Source organism: Micropterus salmoides, unplaced genomic scaffold (assembly GCF_014851395.1).
Source record: "Micropterus salmoides isolate LMB-PRFRI ecotype aquatic unplaced genomic scaffold, ASM1485139v1 Ms_hic_scaffold_1802, whole genome shotgun sequence".
Classification (NCBI taxonomy): Eukaryota; Metazoa; Chordata; class Actinopteri; order Centrarchiformes; family Centrarchidae; genus Micropterus; species Micropterus salmoides.
This window is the reverse complement of record NW_024040932.1, coordinates 13,664-26,167: the sequence shown is the minus strand read 5'-3', so window position 1 is coordinate 26,167 and position 12,504 is coordinate 13,664. Positions and strand designations below refer to the sequence as shown.

The 12,504-nt window shown below is 37.9% G+C and overlaps 1 long non-coding RNA gene across 1 annotated transcript; it reads left to right on the top strand.

Annotated features, from left to right (window-relative positions):
- Positions 1-1,584: 1,584 nt before the first annotated feature.
- On the top strand, positions 1,585-9,699 carry LOC119909659. The gene is made up of 4 exons (XR_005445507.1): positions 1,585-1,734; positions 3,379-3,411; positions 8,129-8,180; positions 9,604-9,699. It is a non-coding gene; the product is annotated as an uncharacterized LOC119909659 (long non-coding RNA).
- Positions 9,700-12,504: the final 2,805 nt, after the last annotated feature.

Below are 12,504 nucleotides of genomic sequence, written 5' to 3'. Positions count from 1 at the left end.
CCTTAAAAATGGTTTTAGAGAGCAGGGAGAGTTTTACAACAATCATTTTTGGAGAAAATCTTTACTATGATCCAGGATCATGTCCTGTTTTACATAAGATATAAAAACATGTCAGTCACTGAAATGGCAGCTCAGGTACATTTATAATGGCACCCACCTCCACCCTCCCAACCAAAATGATTCACATTTGTTACTTTGTAGATTATTTGATTACATTGCAGGTGCTTGCACAGAGAAAAGCAAAATCCAAGAAGAGATATAGGTGTTTCTTTAATTTCTCCTCAATAGAAAATATTTACTTTTATACTAAGGTGAGACCAAAGGATTTTTTCTCCTACGTCTTAAATTCAACTCAGGAGAAACAACCACATATCATCTCATTTATATCTTCCTCAATCAAAACAAGAGATCTCTAACTGATCTTGAATAAGTCTAATTTAATTTAAGTACCCTGAACATTGCACCATATGAGACCAGAGAAAGAGCCAAAGAAACCTCACATATGATTCCTGTAAATGTTAAGTATTTTCATTTTAGGGGCTTTATACTTTTGCTCCCCTACATTTTTAAATCCTGTATTGTATTTATTGCTGTTTATCTGAACCCTATAAAGTTACTGAGATGAAGAAAAATAATTATTTGTCAATGAAAATATTGCACAACTTTGTTACAGCCAGCATAACTGGAACACCAACCACTGATGTTTGGAGATTAATTCATTAAGGACAGAATGCATGCATGAACTGAGGTACTACAATGTCATACAGAATGAGCACTTTTACTTTTGATACTTAAGTATATTCACTATGACTATGGAATACTTTTATACCTTTTTGAGGACTTGTGATAAATATCTATTTCTACTTTTCTTGAGTAAGGGACCATTGTACTATATTTAAAGTAACTATCAGCTGGATGGTGCACTGGAAAAGTTGTTGCACTTAAAACAGAAGGTACAGTATTCAAAATGTGCTCAGGGCATCCTTTTTATCTCCTGAGGACAAAAAAGAGCCATTAATAAGACTGAGCAAAGCATCTCCCTCAAGTCTCTTCCTATGATGTCTTAGCCAGAACCTGGGCAAATGTGGAGGGAACACAGACAGTTCTCCTGACAGTGTTGAGGTCCCCCTTAAACCTCCGCTGCCCCATATACAAATACACACAAAGTGGCCTGTACAGTTCCACAGATTCAAGACTCTCTAAAACCACCATTTTTCTTTATACGTCTAAAATTGTATAGATTTTGTTACTAGCTGCATTTCAGATTTAGATGAATAAAATACAGTCAACAATTAAATTACGGTGTTTGCTTATGGTACTTTTATACTTTTAGTTAAGTAAAATTTTAAATATATGAAATTTTACTTCTAACAGTATGTAAAGCCTGGTGTTTCTACTGTCACTGATAAATGTGTTTCTTGCTTTATTTTAAACACTGTAGCCTGTAACACAGGCCTCTGTGTCAGAGCTGAGAAGTGGAGAATATTGTGGTGACTTTGCAGCCTCTCGGCTCAGGCTTAATTAATGGGCCATCAGCGGAGGGACACGCCCCCCTGCACCTGGAACTTTCCCCCCTCCCCCAACCTTTCAGCAGCGCAGCAGAGAGGAGCAGAAGAAAACAGAGCGTGGCCGGAGTTTGGAGAGATTTGTTAGCAGGAGTTTGGAGAGATTTGTTTGAAAAATTTAAAGACGAAGACTTCATCTTAACCGACGCAAGAGGCAATTTCAGAGCAGGTAAGATTTATAGATATTTCTGCTTCTTGTCAAATGATGTTAATGTGCAATATTATTTTGAATGGAAGAAAACAGCAAGCTCTAACTTTAATTGAGTGGCTCCAGAACCGCTCCAGTCAGATCTCCAGCACACAATTGATAGGTACATGGTTTAACATGATGGCAGAAGTGCATATTTAATGGATTTAGTGCAGATGCAACAGAATAGTGCTGTTAAATTGTAAATATTTTTTTCTGTGTAAATAACAATACACTTATAGGCTACTGTGCATGAGGCCGTATTTGCTTTGCGACAAATCCCAGTCTGTTTTTTCTGCTGCCACAGCTGCTTTTAACTCCCCTGTTACTGTCAGTAACAATTCCACCTCGTGTTAGATCCATGCAGAACTATCTCTGGTGTGGTTTTTAGTCTGTAGTAGTACCTTCTTCTTTTAACAAATCTTCTACTAATGCGAAGTAGACAATGTGCTTCCTGTTTATACCGGCACGCGCATGCTCAGTGTAGGCTATGTGGACGGCCACTTCACGTATTCAGAGACAGAGATCCATTCTGTTATGCAGATAAAATGCTGCTGGGGACGGAGATCGTTTTTGGTTTAAATCTCCTTTTAAACAGAAACGTAGTAGTGCGGATGTGGCCCAAGACAGGTGAGCCAACATTACACCTGAGAGAGGACACTGAAGTAGATGTAACACAGTCTCTTTTTATTATTATTTTGATCCCAAAGCAGCTCTGTTCTCATGGCTTATTGTGTGAAAATTAAATATTTATCAGCTACTACTTGATTGATTTAGTACCCTTTCCTATTGCCTGTCTCACTCCCACCTCTGTGACTGTCTGTTTAGTTAGTGGAGGGAAAGCTTCTGACAGGGAGAGCTGAATAACAGTTGCCACCATAAAAAGAAGAAAACGTGATGTTTCCTGACAACAGTTTGTTTATAAAATTAGGTAAAATCTGCCCGCAGCCTGCAACGGATTTTCAAAAAGTAACACTTACTTTATAAAGTACACCTGTAAAGTCTTATACAATCCATTACAACAGTGCTGCCACAAAGTCTACTTTAATGATGCCTTTAATCAGTTTTCTTTTTTGACACAGTCATATAGGTGTTAAGTGAATTAAATTTTTTAGCACTGAGGTCATAGTTGGTGAAAATGTTGTACTGGACTACATCATATTCAGATGTGTTTAATATTCCGCCCTACTCATATATATAAACAGGGAGAGCAAAATCACCTTTCAGTGTAACAACACCTTGAACTATAGGCTTAGTAATAAACAGAACTGAATTTACACATTCCTGACAAAATGGTCAGAAACTGAACCTGTTGTACAGAATTGCAGTAGATTGTACAGGTGTCCTGAATAGTCGCTACTGAGTATAAAGCAGTATCTGGAAACAAAGCACAAATGGCACATTGTCTCACTGGAGACTTGAGACGTAACCTCGTATTTATGACAGGGTGTCCAATTCACTTAAAACATGTGTTTATTCTCTCTCTCTCACTGTGTAGAGAGATGTATTATATGATATGAAATGCAGCAGTACTGTATCACTTAATATTACTACTACACATTGTTATTTTTATATTTTGTTCAGAGTATAACATGACATCATTTTCATTATTCTCATTGGTGTTAGGTCCAGGAAGAGATCGCTATGAGTCAAACACAGGTATGTGCCTTTACAAACTCTTTACTCCATCCTGACACTGACTTCTTTCTTCACTGTAAAAGTAGTAGTAGTTGTGATTCAGCGTTAAAGCTGACATTTTTAAATGAAACAATATCAGCTGCAGACCGATAATATAAACAGGAATTTAGGGCTCGGGCAATTCGTCAACATAGTCGATCCAGTGTTGGCAGGATTCCCCCGGACAAGCTCCAGCTACAAGACCGTGCCTTCGACCATCTAAAGTTTGGAAGTATTTTAGACAGACAGTCTCTGTGATCTGAGAAAAGCTTCACTGCAGCACAACTGTCCACGAATACGTGAAGCAGCATGAACACGTGAGCGAAAGTATCCTGGAGCACTGACGGCAGCACCGCAAATCCTATTTACTTTCTGTCGCCACACGAGCATGGCACATCATCAGCACAAGGACACGTAGTATTTCTTAATCGCTTTCATGTTAAAAGTAATTTTTGCCCCGCTGCTGTCATTGTAGCATAACGTTACACCTCAAGACATCGAACGTTCGGCCGTTTCATATTTTCTGTTTTAATTAACGGCCACATATGAGCGAGAAAACAGCTGAAACTAACATTACAGACGATCTGTGACTGTCTGTACAGTCTGTGAATCCTTTCAATTGTTTTCTTTGCCCGACACTGATGCAGAAATACATTTGATTATCATACTGCAGTACTCAATATTGAAATTAATCCATGTCAAAAACATTAAAAGTTTTAAGTAAAGTAGCCTAATAATTAATGTCTGTTATTGTTGTTATCACAACACATCAATGGCGTGGAAATTTGATTCATTTTAAGATTTGCTTATTATATATATATATATATATATATATATATATATATATACACACACATTATTCTAATGTGCTTCATCAGGATGATTAAAATATAGATTTATTTATTAGGAATGTTTTTGATATTTATTTTGGATAAATTGGTATGTTAATCGAGTAATAGGCAACTTTTTTCCTTTTAGAATACAGAAAATTAGTCGTTAGATTAATTGGGTAATTGAAAAAATAATCGTTTGATTAATTGACTTGAAAAATAATCGTTACGTACAGCCCTAATCAGAAATTGAATATCTGCAGGCTTAGAAGTTGTGATTATTTTACAGTACTTAATCTTAACGCTGTTCCTGAACTTTAGCTGCCAGTAATCTTACTGCTAACATCAGGCGAGATGGATTTATATAGCCTGCAGTGGAAAAGCTACATTTTACAAGGGGTTGGGGTAAACAGCTGACTGAATGGGATATTGCTCAGCACTGGGGATGTAGCGATTGCTGGATTTCACTATTAACCGTGCTTTAAAACGTCACGGTTAATTAATCAGCGTTTCCCACACATAGGGTTTACTTGGGCGGGCCGTCCAGGTAGATTAACAGCTGCCCAAGTAAATTTGGCGACCCATTTTACAATTGTTTTAAAATAAGTAAGTAAAGGTAATACATAATAACTTATTTAAATAATGTGGCAGGTTGTTGGGGAATTAAATATAATTGTGACACTTACAATCAATGCTGTCGCACTGAGATCGAGCTTTCAGTACAACATAAACAAACAAAGCAGGTGTAACCGACAGCACCGCTGCGCTATGAGGCCTATTTTCAATGGCTTGTGCCACGCCAAAGCTTGACGAGCTCGCACGCAAGCAGCAGTCAAATTAGCTGAACTTTTGCGCTGAACCCAGCTTCCACACAGTGCAAATCACTTCTTTTGTGAAAGGTTCTTTATGGAAGAACGTTGTCCTCTGCCGACCTTCAGTCACTGAACATTTAACATCCTGTTGCTTCCTCCTGTCTGTGCTGAGAAAATGTTGCAGGTGTAAAACACTAACAGAACATCAGGAGCTTATAAACTTCCAGAACTGTGGGCTACCAATTACCTGCATTTCAGTTATTAATAACGCTGCATGAGACATGTTCTCAATTTTCATCATTGAACATTCATCATCATTTTCACTAAAACTTATACATGTGGATGAGAGTTGATGACAACAGTTCAGTTTATTCCCCTCCCCAATAACAATTTCCCCTGGGAGATAAAGTTAATATTCCTCTTATATTAATAATAATACTTAAATATTATAGTTTTATAATTGTTAATGTAATATTAAAAACCTACTTAAGTAATTACTAGTGTTGTTAAATTAAATAATCATGATAATCTTGAAACCGTGATTATTCCTCTGACTATAATCGTACCAACAAAATCTGTAATCGTTGCATCCCTACTCAGCACAAGCCAGTCTCTCGTGTTTCAACAGTTTCATTTACCAGTCCTGACCAGCACGCACGCTGTCACCGTGTACACGGACTAAAACTTCTAGTGAAGTTATGGATGTTATATTATGACATGTTAGAACAGTTGCAACATTTTGGTACGTGTGCTTATTCACTTTCTCGCCAAGTGCTGGATGAGAAAAGTAAAGGACTGTCATGTCTATTCACTAAATATGGAGTTAGAGCCAGCAGCCAATTAGCTTTAGATAATATAGATTTATTTATATTTAGCATGCACACTAAAGTGATTTGATCTTCTCAATAAACCCTCAGAAAGAAAGACAATACATGTATTCCCCCAAAAAACTATTTCTTCAAGGTAAATTAACTTTTACGTTAATTGTCAGTTATTAACATAATTTATTTGTATTATTCAACACTATACTACTAAAATGACTATGTAAAAAAGCCTTTGTCCTGAGCATGAACTCAAATCAGTCCCTGCTCGTTCTGTTCTCTCAGACAAAAGTTGATGGCAGATTTCTTTTTTAAATGAAAGTAGAGTCCCAGGCAGAGACTGCAACTTTTTGGCCAATCCTGAGAGCAAGATGTCAGTGGGACTGCAGTCAGTTTGTTGCTGTGCCTTGTCAACTTGCAAAGTTGTAGATACCATGCAGTTCTTGCTGCGACAGTCGTAATGTGGGTAAAACGTTGAGAGTGGATGACAAGTAAACGACCTACTGAAAAATAAGTGGAGTCTGTTCAAAGATGTCAACAGTTTATTAGTCAAGATTCAATTCAGTTACATACTTGTCAGTTTGTGTACTTTGATTGTATTAATAAAGCAAATGGAAATAAGTGATTATTATATTGGTTTTAATGATTAGGTTGTTATGAATGTGGTCATTCATAAAGTAATTCTATGGAACAAAAATTTTATACCCACAAAGATACATTGGGAATTATTATTGTTATGTAATCATAGCACCCTAAATTGTGACAGATTTCCCAGCCCTATCATCAATAGGGATGCAACGATTACAGATTATTGTCAGAGAAATAATCACGGTTTCACGATTATGCATTAATTTTCACTAGTAATAACTTAAGTTGATTTTTAATATTAAATTACATTAACAATTGTGTTTCTATAATATGTAAGTATTATTACTATAAGAGGAATATTAACTTCATTTATTCCCCAGGGGAAACTGTTAATAAGAGGGAAATAAACTGAATTGTTGTCATCAACTCTCATCTAGACATCATTCATGCAGTGTTATTAATAACTGAAATGCAGGTAATTGGTAGCCTACAGTCCTGAAAGTCTAAAAGCTCCTGATGTTATGTAGTGTTTTACACCTGGCAACATTTTTTCAACACAGATGTAACGTTAAATGTTCAGTGACGGAAGGTATTGAAAGGACTATGTTCTTCCATAAAGAACCTTTCAGAAAAGAAGCGATTTGCGCTGGGTTCAGCACAAAAGTACTTCGACTGCGGCATGGCGTGCGGTGCGCGATCCTCTACACAGCAACAAAGTGCCCTAGCGCGGCGCAAGTCGCTGAAATAATGGGCCTCTTTCTGTGCGGTGGGTCTGAAAGGTTACATGCTGCTTTCTTTGTTTACGTTGTACTGAAAGCTCGACTCTCACCGCTACGGCATCGATTGTAAGTGACACGTTCAGGTTTAATTCCCTATACCAACTAAGGTGGGTCTCTGACATTGACAGCTTTGTGTTGGAGAGATTTGTGCAGCGCTGTTCATGAGAGACGGAGAGAGTGAGCGAGAGATGTTGCGCGAATATATACACTGTAGAAACAGTTACACCTTTAGAAGAGCAGTTGATATTCAGTCCTCGTATAATTATTAGTGTGCAATTATCTGATTAATCCTCTGTCAGTACCACAATTTCCACGGACGGTGTTTATACTGTATGTGCAGTCATTATTTAAAAAAGGCCTAACAAAATTAGCCGAGTGTTATATAAAAAAATCTAAACAACACTAACAAGTATGTGAAATATGTTTAACAAAAAGAAAATGAAGAAAGGAAAGAAAATGCTCGCAAAGGAGGTATTGGGTGTGTAATTGCTCTAGTTTTAGTATAGTGAAAATGGTGTAACTGATCCATACAGGCCAGTAACATTGGAAGGTCAAGACAAGTCATTTTAAAACTCCTTTTATTCACCGGCAGTCTTTGTACTCTGCAACTTGGGTTTTTATTAGAGCACAGAGTAATAATAAATGACTGTTGCTGTTTTTCACAGGTGAAAGTCTCACTTTCACCTCCACCCCACACACAGTGAAGAGAGGAAGACCAGTGGATAATATGTTTTTGGCAGTAAGGATGCTGTCCATTTAAAACCTGAAACACTTTTCAACTCTCTAACAGTTAACAAATACAGAAGGATGCAGCCTTACCCACACTATATAGTATGAGGTGTTACTTTTTGTATGCTCTTGTTTTTCAGATGGAGGTTCTGACCCCTGCGCTGAGTTAGAGATAAGGAGAACTCACTGATGGTGAGTTAAATTGCTTTAATTATGAAATATACAAAAACTCCTGCCTTTGTTTCATACTTTAACTCAGTCAAAAGACAAGTAGAGTACTACTTTACTCTTACTGTAAGTGTATGTGTACTTTTGTTTGAGTGTTTGTTTGTAACTCTTTTCTAATTTATGATGGTCAGTGTTGGGCAAGTTACTCAGAAATTATTATATATTACTAGTTATTACTCCTTTAAAGTATTACTTTACTTATTACTGGGTGGGCAATATTAGATTGTGGACGATTAAAATGTCTCCACGATCTATCTTTTCAGAGAGATCATTACTGTCGTGCTACAGATCACAATCTATTTAGTTCTGTCTGCGTCCTCTGCTGTCTACTAAGGCAACACAGTAACTGTTGGGCCTCATAAAATAACATTAAAGTTCCCCGTGTCCCCCAGCTACTCTGTCTCAACTCTCTGTGATTTACGGAGGTTGCTGATGAACAGATGTGTTACTTGTTGCTAAAGTAACTGCTAAGTGCCATTAAGTAGCTGCTGTGATCTTATAAGCTCAGTTAGCCTAGTGGTCGTAGCTGACTCAGCCCGGACTGGGAGCTCGCAGCACCTGGGAGTGTTTTGTGTTTAACGTTACACCTCTACTCAGGCACTGGAGGTTTTAGGCCTCAGCAAGCGGCGCTGGTTTGGGCACCAGAACAGGAGCCAAGCGTGCAACGACACCGCGCTCAGCAGCCTCCCAGTAAACACTGTATGAACGGGACCGAACACAGACTTTGGACAAGTTTGTGCAGCGGTGTTCACGAGAGAGAAAGAGAGCGCGAGCCAGGAGGTGCTGCACGAATATTTGCTCCTCAATACAGCTCCTCGGTCAAACATGATTTTAAATATGCCTAGTAAAAAAATTTTTAAATTAATGTGGTGGTCAGCGTTGACAATTAACCAAATTATAGGCTAATTATGGGAAACACTGCTTTCACTACCACCCTGCCTTTGCCCCCAAACAAAGCATCTCTCCCGAGTTATTAACTAATATCGTATTCACAACAGCGAGTATGCTATGGTCTTTACATACGGTACCGCTGAGCTGCCGCACAGTCGTGGATTCATGTCAAGGATGGTGCGTTTAGTAACGAGTTTTTTAGAAAAGTAACTACACTTCACTTTACAATTACACTACTAGTTACAGGGAAAAGTAATATTATTACAGTAAAGCGTTACTGCCCAACACTGATGATGGTAAATATTAAATGTGTTTTTGTGACCTTTAACAATTAACCTTTTTTGTCCCATGGTAAGAGAGTTGCAATCATCTGTCAGTTCTTGGTTGTCACATTTAATTAAAGCACTTGAATACACATGAGCATTTTTTAAAAAATCCATTATACCTGAGGTTTCATCGACTAATAGGAAATGATGTTTGTCTGTTCCTGTTGTAGATGAGACCCCCAGGCTTCCACAGAAGAACAAAGTCAAACATGAGAGAGCAAGAGAGCATGGAGTGAGGTAGAGAGAACTGCGATGTAGAGTGCCTGGAAAAAAGGACTGTGAGCAATGTATACATGGAGAAAAGGCCTTGGCTCAAGGGTCATGGAAAGATGTCAAACTTTGTGTACAACACAATTGTGACCCTTAGACAAAGCGGCGCTTCACGTATTCTTAAGAATTCAAAAGCCAAATGTTTTTGCCATTTACAGTCTCCTACTGAACTACTGATTGATAATAATCTGAAATTAATCTATCCTGGACCATATAGTGTCAGATGATGTACTGTAAAAAGGCAAGACTAGCCACAATAAGCTAGTGTTCAGCGTTCCTAAAACTCAAAACCAGTTGTAAAAAATTCAAAGGATTATTTTGTTTTCATTGTACTTTGCAAGACAGTGTTCCTTGTTTTCAATTGATTGTCTGATAATATCAATTTTCTTCATATTGGCCCTCACTTTAATTGGTGAATTAATAGTAGTTATGATACAGTACACTTTACTGTATTTTTTGAGTTGTACAAGAGGCAATAGTTTGTTTCTGGAATAATTTATTTCTGTTTATGCTTAATAAACAATGGATTTGGGGGTGGTGATAGCGCACTTCAATCCCCCACTGTGAACCATCCACTGTGTCCCTGAGTAAGACACTTAACCCTAGTTGCTCCAGAGGCGTGCGACCTCCGACCTCCGACATGTATAGCAATTGTAAGTCACTTTGGATAAAAGCTTCAGCTAAATGAATAAATAAAATGGATTTCTTTTATATCCCTGCAGCTTTGTTGAAAGTTGTATATGTGGATTGCTCAAGTTATATTTACTTTAGTAAAGCAGTAATTGACCAGTAAGTATGTATGTTTGTACAGCAGTCAAATCGATGGTCACCTCCATAAATTTAGGTATTCTGCTTATCTATGAATCTCAGACTGGGCAATTCTTTTTAAAAATGCCCATACTGACTTATTTTTACATAATGTGTTATACTAGAACATTAAAATTATTAAATTTAATGCTAAAAATAGAAGGTAGTTAAACTAGTCCATTCTGAAACGAACTCAATAGCGCCCCCTTGAAAAGGTCCCCACTCCAGTGGTAAACTGGGTTAAAAAAATTAAAAATTTCCTTCATGTTTTTTAAGGAACTGAGGTGGAAACTGGCATCAAGGTGCCACCCAGTGTTGGAATCTATCATGCATTTGTCTCTAAGTATAGTAGAAAGGGTGGTCCTCACTCCAGCAGTTAATTAACCTGGACCTCACTATGAGGCACGTACAGGAATGTGTGTGTGTGTGTGTGTGTGTGTGTGTTTAAAGTAAAGATCAGGATTATATTTTGTTTAGGGTCAAGATAAAGCTACAGCTGAGGTGTAACCAACTCACAAGGAATTAATCTAGTCCAAGGAAAATCCTCTCACGTCTGTGTGTGTCCTCTAAACCTCTGTCCTGTGCTTCTCCTGTTAGCAAAACAAACATGAGGCTGGCTCACTTTGTCCCACAACCAGCAACTCGCTATAGCTATTGTTGATTCAACACCACGTCCCACACAGCATGTTCCTTTTACCAACCTGAGGACAGCAAAAGCAATAGGGAGCTCAACAACAATAAACACAGCAGGGGGTTTAAAAAGAGTGTACCTGACAAGGAGGCTAATGCAAGTTAGCTGAAAACAGAGAGAGATGAAAGGTGAATTAAATGTCTGGACGATTTAAACTGTAGACACATCACAACAGAGTTACAAAGCTTAAACTTACATACAGTACATAATCAAGACTTCATGGTTTAGACAAAGGCCCAGACTGCATGGGGAAGGAATTTGGAAAACATAGTTTAGACAACTTAGAAGACGTTGTGGAAGGAGTAAAAGGAGATAGGGTGAGGGGAACAAAGTAGTAAATGGTGGGAGTGAGGGGTGGGAGGAGGTAGAAAGGAAAAGTTCCCGCTCCGGCTTTCCGAGTGGATTCTCCAGCTCAGCAGTGGGGAATGTGCTGGCATACCACAGAGCCTGGTGCCGAGGAATGCAGTGATTCCTAACGGATCCGCAGCCGAGCTCAGACACACAAACACACTGATAGACCAAGCCCCAGTCCCATCCCTACTCTGTACTACAGCTCTATTTAATACAAAGTCTGACGGTTCTTTTTCACACCACATGTAATGACACAATATCACAATGTCCGGTCATTTACACTAAACACTGGCATGGGATGCTGCTCAGGCAATATGTCATCACACCTGTGACACTTTTCCACAGGCATATTTGGAGTCTCTCTAAACTGAAACAGAAGATTACAAACATGGGAGTAAGCATAGTAGCTCTGACTAACAATAAATTAAGTTTCATCCAGGAATGCTATGTGATAGGAATAAACTCAGGTGCCATTCACGGTACCAATTACATGTACAGGACTCAGGTGAGTTTCAAACCTATAATGTGGCAGGCACTAAAATGCAAAAAGGAAAATAAAACAAATCTGTCATGACACTTGATATTTGATATTTATGGAGTAAGGGCACAAGAAAGCTGTTGGCTGTTGGAAGTAAGAGAGTGAAAAGAGAGAGCAAATATAAAAGGTTGAATAAGAAAGAAAAAGAAAAAAGTGTTTAAGAGAAAGAAAACAAAGCAAAAGGTAAGCCAAAGTCACAAAAACAAACCAAAAATACTAATGACTAAATTAAGTGGAAGAAATCATGAAAACTAAATTAAATAAAAGAGAAATACACCACAATACAAAACCAAAGAAAGCATCACAGTAAAAAATAGTCAGAATGAAAGATTGAGAAAGAGTACCCTGATGACAGATGACTAAAATAATGTGTGGAAAAAACAAATGTTAGTTTACAAAACACAGAAAGAAGAA